The sequence below is a fragment of the Lethenteron reissneri genome, unplaced genomic scaffold (assembly GCF_015708825.2).
Source record: "Lethenteron reissneri isolate LAM-NWPU_2019-01 unplaced genomic scaffold, ASM1570882v1 scaffold_1343, whole genome shotgun sequence".
Lineage (NCBI taxonomy): Eukaryota > Metazoa > Chordata > Hyperoartia > Petromyzontiformes > Petromyzontidae > Lethenteron > Lethenteron reissneri.
The window spans coordinates 8990-20492 of NW_026891051.1; the positions used below are offsets into that span (position 1 = coordinate 8990).

General features: G+C 54.2%; 1 pseudogene; it reads left to right on the top strand.

Annotated features, from left to right (window-relative positions):
* The first annotated feature begins 2079 nt into the window (after positions 1-2079).
* Positions 2080-11202, top strand: LOC133362040 (endothelin receptor type B-like; annotated as a pseudogene).
* The last annotated feature ends 301 nt before the right edge of the window (positions 11203-11503 follow it).

Here is an 11503-nt window from a genome sequence, read left to right on the forward strand (position 1 = left end):
GGCTCGAGCGCGTAATCGGCTGCGCATTGTTGTACGGTTTATCTCGCGCGCACGGCTGGTGGCAACTTGAGTCGTTGTGTCGGCGCGTGCCCCGCTTGCGTGTGCTCGTGTGATCCCGTGTTATAAGTGTGAACGCGTGTGGTACGGTGTATGCGTAAGCTCTCGTCGTGCGAAATCGCGTACCCCAGGTGCGCGATCGTAGTGTGAGCGGCCAGCGCGGCGCAGAGCGGCGCAAGAGTGAGTGCCGTGCAGAGCTGTGTGTGTGGGAGTGCGCATACGTTCGTTACGTGTCGGATACGGATGCGCATTGGTAACGTGCCGCACAGGGCTATACTGCGAGCACGGCGTTTGATTGATGATGATGTGCGCACGTATGTTCGCAGCGTGGGAGCGCGGCGCGAGGCTGTAAATAGTAGGGGTGTCGCGTTCGAATGCCGGCGAAACCGTAGCGGGTAATAGGGAGGTGGGGTAACGTAAACGAATAGGGGATGCAGGCGGGAGGGACCCCGGGGGCCAACGGCCCCCACAGTTGTTGGGTAAGGTCGCGCACTTTTTTGTTTTACGCGACGAAGCTTACTCATCGGCTGACATACAATCACAGTAATACCACTAATTTCTCTCTTTCCTTTAATTTACTGTCGAGGACAATATATCCCATAAATATGCTAAATTCCTCTTGATATGCAAATTCCTTTGTCAAGGCGCCCAGCTTATATACATGCTCCAAGCTCGTGTGCTGTTTCATTCAGACTCTGTCGCCTCGACGGACCTGGTTTTCACCTGAGGACGGCTGCTTGCGTTGTGGCCGAAACGTCGTGAGAATTGTTTTATTTTATTATGTTTTATTTTTATTATTTTATTACTTCCCTTCTACGTGACTTTACCGAAAGAACCAAGAAGATGATATTATTTACGTGCAGTATTTTGGTGATATTTTTTTACAGTCTACTGTATCTCATTGTACCCAGTATAATTCGTGTTGAGGACAATAATGTTTGGGTTTATACGCAAAACTCGACGAGCGCGTAACTCCACCACCTCCTACCCAGCAAGCGAAGCCAACAGCCGAGTACAGTCGGTAAAACAAGTATAACCCGTAAAAACAAAGTTTTTCACTATAAATCCTTTATATGCGTGGCGGCTAGAGTCCTCTCGTCCTCTGGCTTGAGATGGCTGCCACCTATGGGTCAGATGATTGTCTGCCAGTATTAAGCAATTGGTAATTAAATATTTAATTTGTTTTCCATTAAAAGTGTAAAATTTGGGAAAAAAAATGTTTCACGAACATTAATTGTCTCGCACAACGAGTCTGTGTGGAAAATGTCAGCTCGATTGGATCACGGGAAGTGGGTTAAAAACGACCGAAAGATTTGCACGGTCGTAAGCAAGCAAGCAAGTGAACTTAATATAAAGGATTTAAAAACACTCAAACTATTGTCTGTTTATTACACGCTTTTATTATTTAACAAACTCCGTCTGTTGTTGAATCCTCAGAGCAGCCGCGCCGAGGGCGGGGGGGGGCAGGAGAGGGAGGGGCGATGGGGGAAGGGGGGGCACGGGGGGGGGCACGGGGGGGGAGGGGCGGGGGGGGGTGGCAGGAGGGGGAGGGACGATGGGGGAAGGGGGGGCACGGGGGGGGGAGGGGCATCTGAGACAGTAACATTTAATTAAAGCGTGGGGGGGGGGGGGTTTGATTTAAAGTTTTCGTGACTGCAGGGATTCATCTTCTTGGTTCTTTCGGTAAAGTCACGTAGAAGGGAATAATAAAATAATAAAAATAAAACTTTACAATACAGTAATAAAATAAAAAGATTAAAAATAATTAAATAATAAAATACTACCTTTTATTGTTGTCTTTTTATTATTTTATTATTTCCATTCTACGTGACTTCACCGAAAGAGCCAAGAAGATGAAAGCGTGGGGGGTTTTTTAATATTTCAAAAAAAAAAAAATTGTTCACCCGGAAGCTGCAAGCCAAGTGAACTTTGCCCCGGGAGGAGCAGCAGCAGGAGCACGTGGACACGAGTTCACACCCAGCGCGACCACACACACACACACACACCGCCACCTCGACCACGATGTCCACCCCTAGAAGGCTCACGTCCACCTTCTTGTGCCTCTCCCTGGCCACCCTGGTCGGCTTGGTCTCGGTACACGGCCAAGGAACCCCACCGTCACTTGCACCCTTAGAGCAGTCCCAGGGGACAGACGCCCAGACCATCCCCGCGACCAGTCCAGCGATGGCCTCGTCCTCTCCTCCTCCTCCGTCTTCCTCCTTCCTCCTTCTCGGCGTCCCCACCGGGACCCAGAGCTGGCGGGAGGCCGCCCCCGTGCCTGGCGCAGAGCGGCGTGGGCCACGTCTTCAAGCGCGTCAACGCGGCCGTGGCGAGCGTCGTCTTCCTCGTGGGGAGCGTCGGCAACGCGGCGCTGCTGCTCGTCGTCTACGGGGACAAGTCGATGATGCGCGACGGGAGCAGCGTCCTCATCGCCAGCCTCGCTCTGGGAGACCTCCTCTACATCGTCCTAGACATGCCCGTCTACGTGTACAAGGTGAGGAGGGGGGGGGGTAGGACGCGCCACGTGGTGCGGTGTCAATAACAACGCGAGTTCTTAGCCACGTGCTGCTGGCTGGATTTGAAGATTTCGTGGCTGCAAGGATTCATACTCTTGGGTTTTTTTCGGTCAAAACATCTAAAATAATTGCCAATAACACTGGTCATCACACTTTTTCTGGCATAAGGTTTTCAACGGTTAATTTTGGGGTGCTGATTCCAAATCTGGCATCAGTTTTTGTCTATCACATCAGGTTTCTGAGATATCAAATATTTGCATTTTCAATAAAAAATGCAGAAGAAAAATATTAAATAAATGTGGATATCTACATAAAATGATATTATAAACACACTATCCTAAAAATACAGCACCATATTTTAACACTAAAACAGTCACTGACTCGCAACAACTTGCAATCATAAGTGACAGAGTTAATTTCGGGTAAAATCAATGAAAATGGGGTATGCCGATAGCATCAAAATGAGATGTGATGGAGCAAATCTGAGATCAGATTTGGAATCGGCATCCTGAAATTAGTCTAGAACAGCTGCACAAGTCCAGGCCAGAAAAACATGTTTTTTTGTTGTTGACCAGTGTAATCAGATGGGCAGAAAATCAACAACAATTCCCTCTGATGTATCCAGAAAAGCCCCAAGGAGTTTCAAGACTCTGTAGAACGAGCATCCTGCTTGAGGATGTTTGGCCAATATGTGTAGCTTCTGCACGTGATGGATTCCAGAGACCACTTTGTGGACTGCCCATCTCCAGGGCGCCTGGCAGCCCCAGTGGGTTGGGAGTTTGACAAATCTCTGCGTGACCCACCAACCCTTGCCTCCAGAGCACGGCCCCACAGGCGAGCACCAGCGTGCCCCCCCCCCCCAGCTACAGCATGCGACGGATGTACAACCATCGTAGAGGTCGCGTGTTTTATATTTGCGCGATCTAATCCCAAAAACAATCCCCTTATGGATAATATTGGTCGCCAAAGTCTACGTGTGTTTGTGTACCTGTGTGTGTGTGTACCTGTGTGTGTGTACCTGTGTGTGTGTGTACCTGTGTGTGTGTGTACCTGTGTGTGTACCTGTGTGTGTGTGTGTACCTGTGTGTGTGTGTACCTGTGTGTGTGTACCTGTGTGTGTGTGTACCTGTGTGTGTGTGTACCTGTGTGTGTGTACCTGTGTGTGTGTGTGTACCTGTGTGTGTGTGTGTACCTGTGTGTGTGTACCTGTGTGTGTGTGTACCTGTGTGTGTGTACCTGTGTGTGTGTGTACCTGTGTGTGTGTACCTGTGTGTGTGTGTGTACCTGTGTGTGTGTGTACAAAACGCTTGCGTGTCTGCAGCCGATTAGCATGCTTGGCTATGTGTGGCGTGAAAGCGGTTTAACATACATACGTACACTTGGATACTATATACACGTAACTATATATAGACTGTCATGGTTTTTTTTCACTTTGTTGTTCTAACGTTCTGACCCCGTGCCCCTACTGGACATCTGTGAAAAAGAGCTTCATAGCTCATCGGATTCCTCCTCCAGTGTCAATACATATTCAGATTTTGTTATACAAAGAGAATATTCGCAAAAATTAATTGGCTAATATCCAGTTGTTATTCACTAACTTAGGAATATTCTGGCCAAAGTAAAGTGTAAAAACTGTTGTTATATAACAAATAGAAATGCATAGATGAAACGACGATGCCTCAATTACAAAAAAGAAATGTTTTACCCCAAGATGGTGAAGTCAACAGCGGTGTTGCCATGAGCAGGCTCGCCACTGGCATGGGAATGTGGAATTTCCACGACCGGTCGTGGCTGTAAACAGTACACGGGAGTCTCCCTGTGCTCATTGCGAGGATGCGAATTAATAAACCAATTGGCGCGTTGTTTACGTGACAAACCTTAATGGCTGTGTCGGGTGGTGGAGGGTTATGACACAACATTTCTACTTACGCGACCTAACACAAAAAACCTTTGTTGTGGTCATTAACTCGATTGACTTTTACCGCCCCCCTCCCCTCCCGCCAAAAAAGGCCTCTAAAAGTTCTGGAGACTTTTGTTGTTGAAGACGGAGACTTGTGTTGCCTCCGAAACGTCGTGATTTTATTGTTTTATTTTTATTAATTTTAAATTCATTTTTTGCATAGTCCCATGGGATGTTGGCTATCAACAACAAGGCAACTCCTATGACTAATTGGGAATGGGACGCAAGCGTAGGATTGATCACCCTGTCGCTGGCCGCCTTTGGGGAGGGTGTATAGTGTGAAAGGCCGAAACACCCTAGGAACCAAAGGTACACTACTGATGATGCGCTCCCCAAATGTCACCAGGCTAACTGTTCATGAACTCTTGGAAGTGCTTGCACAAAGGATAGTAACATCTCATCCTGTGTTCTTTGGAATCATACGTGGCTTTACCGAAAGAACTAAGAGTATAGTTGTTGTTGATGTTTGGGAGGACCCCAATTCATTTCCTCAATTAATTTCCAGAGAAAACCTGCGGGGTGCGTGCGGTGCGTTCTTATCTTTCCAGCTGCACGCCGAGAGCTGGCCATTCGGTGCCACCGTGTGCAAGACGGTGCCCTTCGTGCAGAAGGCCTCTCTGGGCGTCAGCGCGCTGAGCCTGTGCGTGCTCAGCGGGGACAGGTGAGGAGAGACCCGGCCGCTCGCCGTTCCCGTTCACGGCTCAAATCTCGGAAGCGCTCAAAGCGCTTGTTGGCGTGAACTTGGTCTGGAGAGGCCTGTTCCTGAAGACATCGTGCTCACCGCGGAGAACTGTCATGACACGATTCCCAACGTCTTGTCTCTTCTCACAATTCAAGTTCCTAGACTCAACCCACCCGCGCCCGCAACGTGGCTTCATCCCAGAGGTCGCAATAGCCACACTGCCTCCCGCATGGCCTTGTGGGAGCCTCGGTTACCGATAAAGTAATTTTATTTTAGTTGTTCTTCTAATTCCGTTCCGATAATGTACGTGTGCATGACATACGTGTACGGAATCAGAAGAAAAATGGAAATGGGTTAACTACCTCGCCTGGTATACAGGAAGTCGTGGGTTTGATCTCGACCCTGACGCCTGCTGCTGTATATTTCCAGTTTGCATATTCTCCCCGTGGTCGTGTGTATTTTTTCTCCGAGTCCTCTGGTTTTTCCCTCCAAATTAAGACAAAAAAACATGCGCTTGATTATGAATGCTATTTGGCTGCTGCTCTAAATGTCCCCACGTGATCAGCTACTTCGTTGAGCTGTCGTTTGTGGCCAGGTCGTATACAGCTGAGTGGGCCTTGCCTGGTAACATACACATAGAATAGGAACAGTCGTAGTACATCCCCAGAGTTTAAATTCCTCCTCCTCCCTCCCTCCTCCCTTCTGCTCCTTCTGTTATAAGCAGCAGGCTACAACGGTATGTTTTTAAGCAATTCCACAGCCCTCGGGGATAGCCAAACTTTAATTCAAGATAATTAATTGACGGTGTCATTCCTTGGGTGTCACCCAGAACCTCATTTCTCACTGAATATTGTCCGACTTCCTGGTAGACTGTTGTAGATGGCACCAGCGCCGTCTAGCAGCCACAGACATAGCGATCTGTCTACTGGATGTGGTGAGCCGCTGTGCGTACACATTGTTTCAGGTTGCCAAACCCGACGGACGCGGCCGAAACTAATCCCCGCTTCCCAAACATGCGGCACGTGTCACCGTGTCGACCCAGCTCGCTCCTGCGAGCGAGACCCGTCCCGCTCACTCGCGAGTTCTCGCCTCGACAAACCAACCAGCACCAACTTGGCCGCCCCCTCCTCCGCTTCAGGACCCCAAGCGATCGCCCGTTTCCCGCTCACGGCCAACACCGGTGACGATTATTTGAACCGGTCCTGGGCCTCCCATAGGTCGACTCGGCCTCAAATGAGGACGTGGTGCGGTGTGTAAACATCGCCACCGGCGAGACAGCAGTCTGTTACAGGCTACACGGGTGGGGGGGGGGGATCATTGCCTTTATCTTTGGTGGCTGCGCAGGTGTAGTAGGTGTAGTAGGTTTATTAAACGGTTCACTCAGCACAGGCCAATGTATACAACACTCGAAGGGGTATCGGCCTCTTCACCCGTCTAACAGGGAGATCCCACAATCTATGTCACAGCTAGCCTACTCCCAGCTCCTCCACTCGAGAGCTAGGGGAGGCTAGTGATTCCAGCTCTGGCCAAGCTGGGATCACGGCACCCTGAGTCACCAGACCGGCCTCTTCACCCGTCCTAGCAGGGAGCTCCCACTGTCTCTAACCCGGCTAGCCTACTCCCAGGTCCTCTACTACGAGAGCTAGAGGAGGCTAGCTGATTCCAGCTCTGGCCAAGCTGGGATCACGGCACCCTGAGTCACCAGACCGGCCCCTTCACCCGTCTAACAGGGAGCTCCCACTGTCTCTAACCCGGCTAGCCTACTCCCAGGTCCTCCACTACAGGGCTAGGGGAGGCTAGCTGATCCAGCTCTGGCCAAGCTGGGATCACGGCACCCTGAGTCACCAGACCGGCTCTTACAAGAGCATCGGCTCTGGGCTCTGGGGGCCACGCCACTGGCTTGCCCTGGTCGGTCCTTAGAAGCACGGCGATCCAGGGGAGTCCCAGGGCCTATCTAGCCGGTCTGCTCGCTTCACTGGTTAAAGCTAAACACTGAACCCCGAGCCCTCCGGCTCACCGCCTTGTATAGCAACTCCCCCCCGAGGGGTGGTGCCGTGGGGGATCCCAAGCGCCGTTACAGCCTCCCAGGGCTAAACGATGCGGACGTGGATGTAAGCATCTTTCCGCGTGCGGGCACAAGCACCCCCGGTGTGTTTGTTCGCCCTCCCGTGACCCCTCTACGCAGGTACCATGCGGTCGCGCACTGGGAACCGCCCCCAGGGCGTTGGGCCTCTCCCTGCTCACGGCGCTTAAGTCCTGGCCATCTGGACGCTGTCGCTGGTGCTGGCGGTGCCCGAGCTCCCTGGCCTTCGACACGCTGTCCTGGGAATACCGCAACCGGACGCTCGACACGTGCATGGTCATCCCGCAGACGAGCTTCGTGGAGGTGCGACGCGGCGCGTCAAGGACGTGGCAACCGCCGGCGTCGCCGTCACCGTGGGGGGGGGGGGGGTGGCACAAACGGGGATGTGAATCGTCACCGAATGTTTTTTGTCCGGGTTGCTGTACCCGTACCCGGCCCGCACCAGGGTCGCAAACGGGTACCCGTACCTGTATCCAGCCGTACCCGTTGATTTTAGGAACTTAAATTGTGAGAAGAGACAAGACGTTGGGAAATGAGTGACAAACGGTTTACTCACCAGTAACTCACGGCCTACCCGTACCCATACCCGGTCACACCAGGGTCGCAAACGGATACCCGTAACCGGCTGGGTACGGGTAGCCGGGTATCGGGTAGGGTACGGGTATCGGGTACCCGATTGCGACCTCTGACACACGGTCCGTCTTTCAGTCACTCACAGAGACAGGCAGCTAATTAGATACTCCACCAACCCTGTGTTCGGCTATCCCACGAGGAGATTTGTCGCCCCGCCTGACTCTGACGAAACCTCTTATCTGGGCCCTCGCAGTTTTACGCCAAAGCCAAGGACTGGTGGCTGTTCGGCTTCTACTTCTGCATGCCGCTGGCCTGCGCGGCGGTCTTCTACACGCTCACGACCGTCGAGATGCTCGGGATGAAGAAGCGAAACCTTGGCAGCGCCATCGACGAGCACCTCAAGCAGGTGTCGAACCTCGGGACCTCCCTCCGGTACCGCCGGCCCCATCGGCTGGAGGCCGAACGGCTCACCGTGGTTGTGCGGTTACGTAACCAATTTGCGGTGGTGGGCAGGAGGGGAGGGAGGGGTCCGTGACGTTCGCTCTCCGACTTTGTCACCGAACGATTCGTGAAACTGCGAGATGTTGATTCGACGATATGTTGATCCGACGGATGTTTGCGTGTGTTTGCGTGTGTGTGGTATGTGCGTGTGTGTGTGCGTGTGTGTGTGTGCGTGTGTACACACAGCAACGGGAGGCAGGCAAGGCGGTGTTCTGCCTGGCGGTGGTGTTTGCGCTGTGCTGGCTGCCGCTGCATCTCAGCCGCATCCTCAAGAGAACCGTCTACGACGAGATGGACCCAACCGCTGCGAGCTGCTCAGGTGGGGGGGGCACCCCCGAACCGTCCCCCCCCCCCCTCTCTCCCTCTCTACTCGTGCCCTCCTCGTCCCATGGGAGAATGAAGAGTCAATTGTATCGTCTTCGCGTGAATCAGAGGTCGCAAACGGGTTTTGATTCCTTACCCGTACCCGTACCCGGCCCGCACCAGGGTCGCAAACGGGTACCCGTACCCGTACCCTACCCGTACCCTACCCGTACCCGTACCCTACCCAGACCCTACCCGTACCCTACCCTACCCGTACCCTACCCGTACCCTACCTGTACCCTACCCGTACCCTACCCGTACCCTACCCGTACCCTACCCGTACCCGGCCGGGTACGGGTAGGGTACGGGTATCGGGTACCCGATTGCGACCTCTGGGATGAAGCCACGTTGCAGGCGCGGGTGGGTTGATTCTAGGAACTGAATTATGAGAAGAGACAAGTCGTTGGGAAATGAGTGACACACGGTGACTCACCAGTGACTCACGGTCTACCCGTACCCGTACCCGGCCGCACCAGGGTCGCAAACGGGTACCCGTACCCGGCCGGGTACGGGTAGCCGGGTATCGGGTAGGGTACGGGTATCGGGTACCCGGTTGCGACCTCTGGCGTGAATATCGCAGCAGCAGCAGCAGTGATAATACCAATCGCAACCACCACGCCCTGCGCGTGGAACTTCTTTGGCACCGTATGTAGCCGAGCGCGCTCACCGCAGGTGCGGGGGAAGGACGACGAACTGAACGCGAAGTGTTCTTTGCGAAGAGGCGTCGTTCTCAATCTACTTTGCAAACGACGCCCTTGGCAATAGAATACACTCAGCGAGTGTCAAGAGTGGGGTTTGTTTCAGGAGCGTCCTGCTCTGTCATGTTTCACCAATGCCAATGCCCCCCACCCCCCCCACTCCATCCAGCCCCGCGTTTCCTCCAGGGCGTGTTGTGAACGTCCGACGCACCCGCTACACCCCCCCCCCCCCCCCGGTGGCTTGCTTCTCACACGGCCCCCTTAACGCGAACAACGGCACATGGCCGGTGAACGAGCGCAGCTGGATCGCGTCACGGATCGTGTCACGGATCGTGTCACGGATAGTGTCATGCGAGCGGCGTGGTAAACGAGGGGGGGTGGATGGGACCCCCCCACAAACATCGCAGCTCAACAGCGTGGGAGGCGGGGGGGGGGGCGTCTCGCCGGGACGAGGACACTTTGCACTCATTAGCGTAGTTTGCTGTTGCGACGTTCTGTCGCGCCCCTACGGGACAGCTGCGGGGAGAGAGCTTCGTAGCTCATCGGATTCCTCCTCCAAGTCCAAATCAATATTGAGATTCTGATCGATCGCGATCACCGCTTCACCGGCGTGTCGTTGTCACGCCGCTCGGAGCGTGGCTGTGTTCGTCACGGTTGGGCTACGGGTGCATTCTGTGCGTGGCCCCGATGCAATGTGAAGGTCTCCTGGCTCCTGATTCACAACGGGTGTGTCCTCTGCCGCCATCACCACCACCGCCCTCTGCAGCTTCCTGCTCGTGCTGAATTACATCGGCATGAACCTGGCGACCCTCAAACTCGTGCGTCAACCCCGTCGCCCTCTACGTCGTCAGCGCAAAGTTCAGGAACCGCTTCAAGGTGCGTTTGGTGGCGTCGGCCACGTTTCTGTCGTCACGTTTAGATCACGGGGGGGCTTCTCAATCGCCGGTGCTCGGGAACCGCGACAACAACAACAACATCAACAACAACAACAACAATCACCGCTGGTGCACAGGTCTGACGATCACGTTGCCGTTCGCGTGACGAATTCAAACTGATACGGGTCTCGTGAATTGATGCGTATCTACTACGTGTGTTTGTATGCAAGTATGTATGTTTGCATGTGTGTACGTGAGTGGGTGTGTGTTTAGGGGAGCGGTGGTTTGTAGCGGTTAGTGTTAACCAGAGGTGCGGGGAAAGGACAACAAACTAAGCACAAAAAGCAGTTCTAAAGAAATGAGATTGTCAACGGGATAATTTAAAAGTGCGTAGCTCCAGTGGCTTCCTATTATCGGAAGGAAGAGCGTTGCAGACGGCCGCAGAAGCGCGTCTGAAAGCGCCGCGCGATGCGGTGATCCCCACCGCCGCCTGTGTTCGATGGCGAGCAGTCAGAAGCCGCCGCTGCCGCTGCTGCTGCTGCTGCTGCCGCCGCTGCTGCTGCTGCTGCTGTGAGGATGATGAGCGGAGTTGGCGTGATGGGTTGACGCTCACTTGACGAGATCGGCGAAGGTTGTCGCGGTTCATGTGTGGCGAGCGCTTTGCGTGCGGCGAGAGCGAATTTGACGTCGCTCGTCGCAGTGCCGACCCTCCTCGCTCCAACTCTCTCTCCTCCTCCTCCTCCTCCTCCTCGTCGTCGCCGCCGTGCACAGTCCTGCCTGTGCTGCTGCTGGGCGACAAGCAGACGGCGCTCCCAGCGGAAGGCCGTGGCGGCGCCGGCCAGCCCGCTCGGCCGCAGCAACTCCCGCTCCAGCAACAGGTTCATCGTCACTTGAGCTGAGCTGGCCCCCCCCCCCCCCCCCGGGGGATGTGGAGGGGGGGGGGGGGGGAGAAGAGTTGCCGGGGGGGGGTGGGGCAACGGGGGCCGAAGTGAACTAGACAGCCGTGGCCACGTGGGCCAGGCGACCGGCTTGGCTGGAGGACGGTGAAAGCAAACGACGCGAGCGGCTTAGCGAGGCAATCGCGGTCGGTCGCGTGACGTGCGCTTGCACGGCTTGGTGCGACAGACAGCCAGAGAGAGGGAGCAGAGATGATGGGGGGGAGGTGTTTAAGCACTCGCTCGAGCGGAACGAGCGC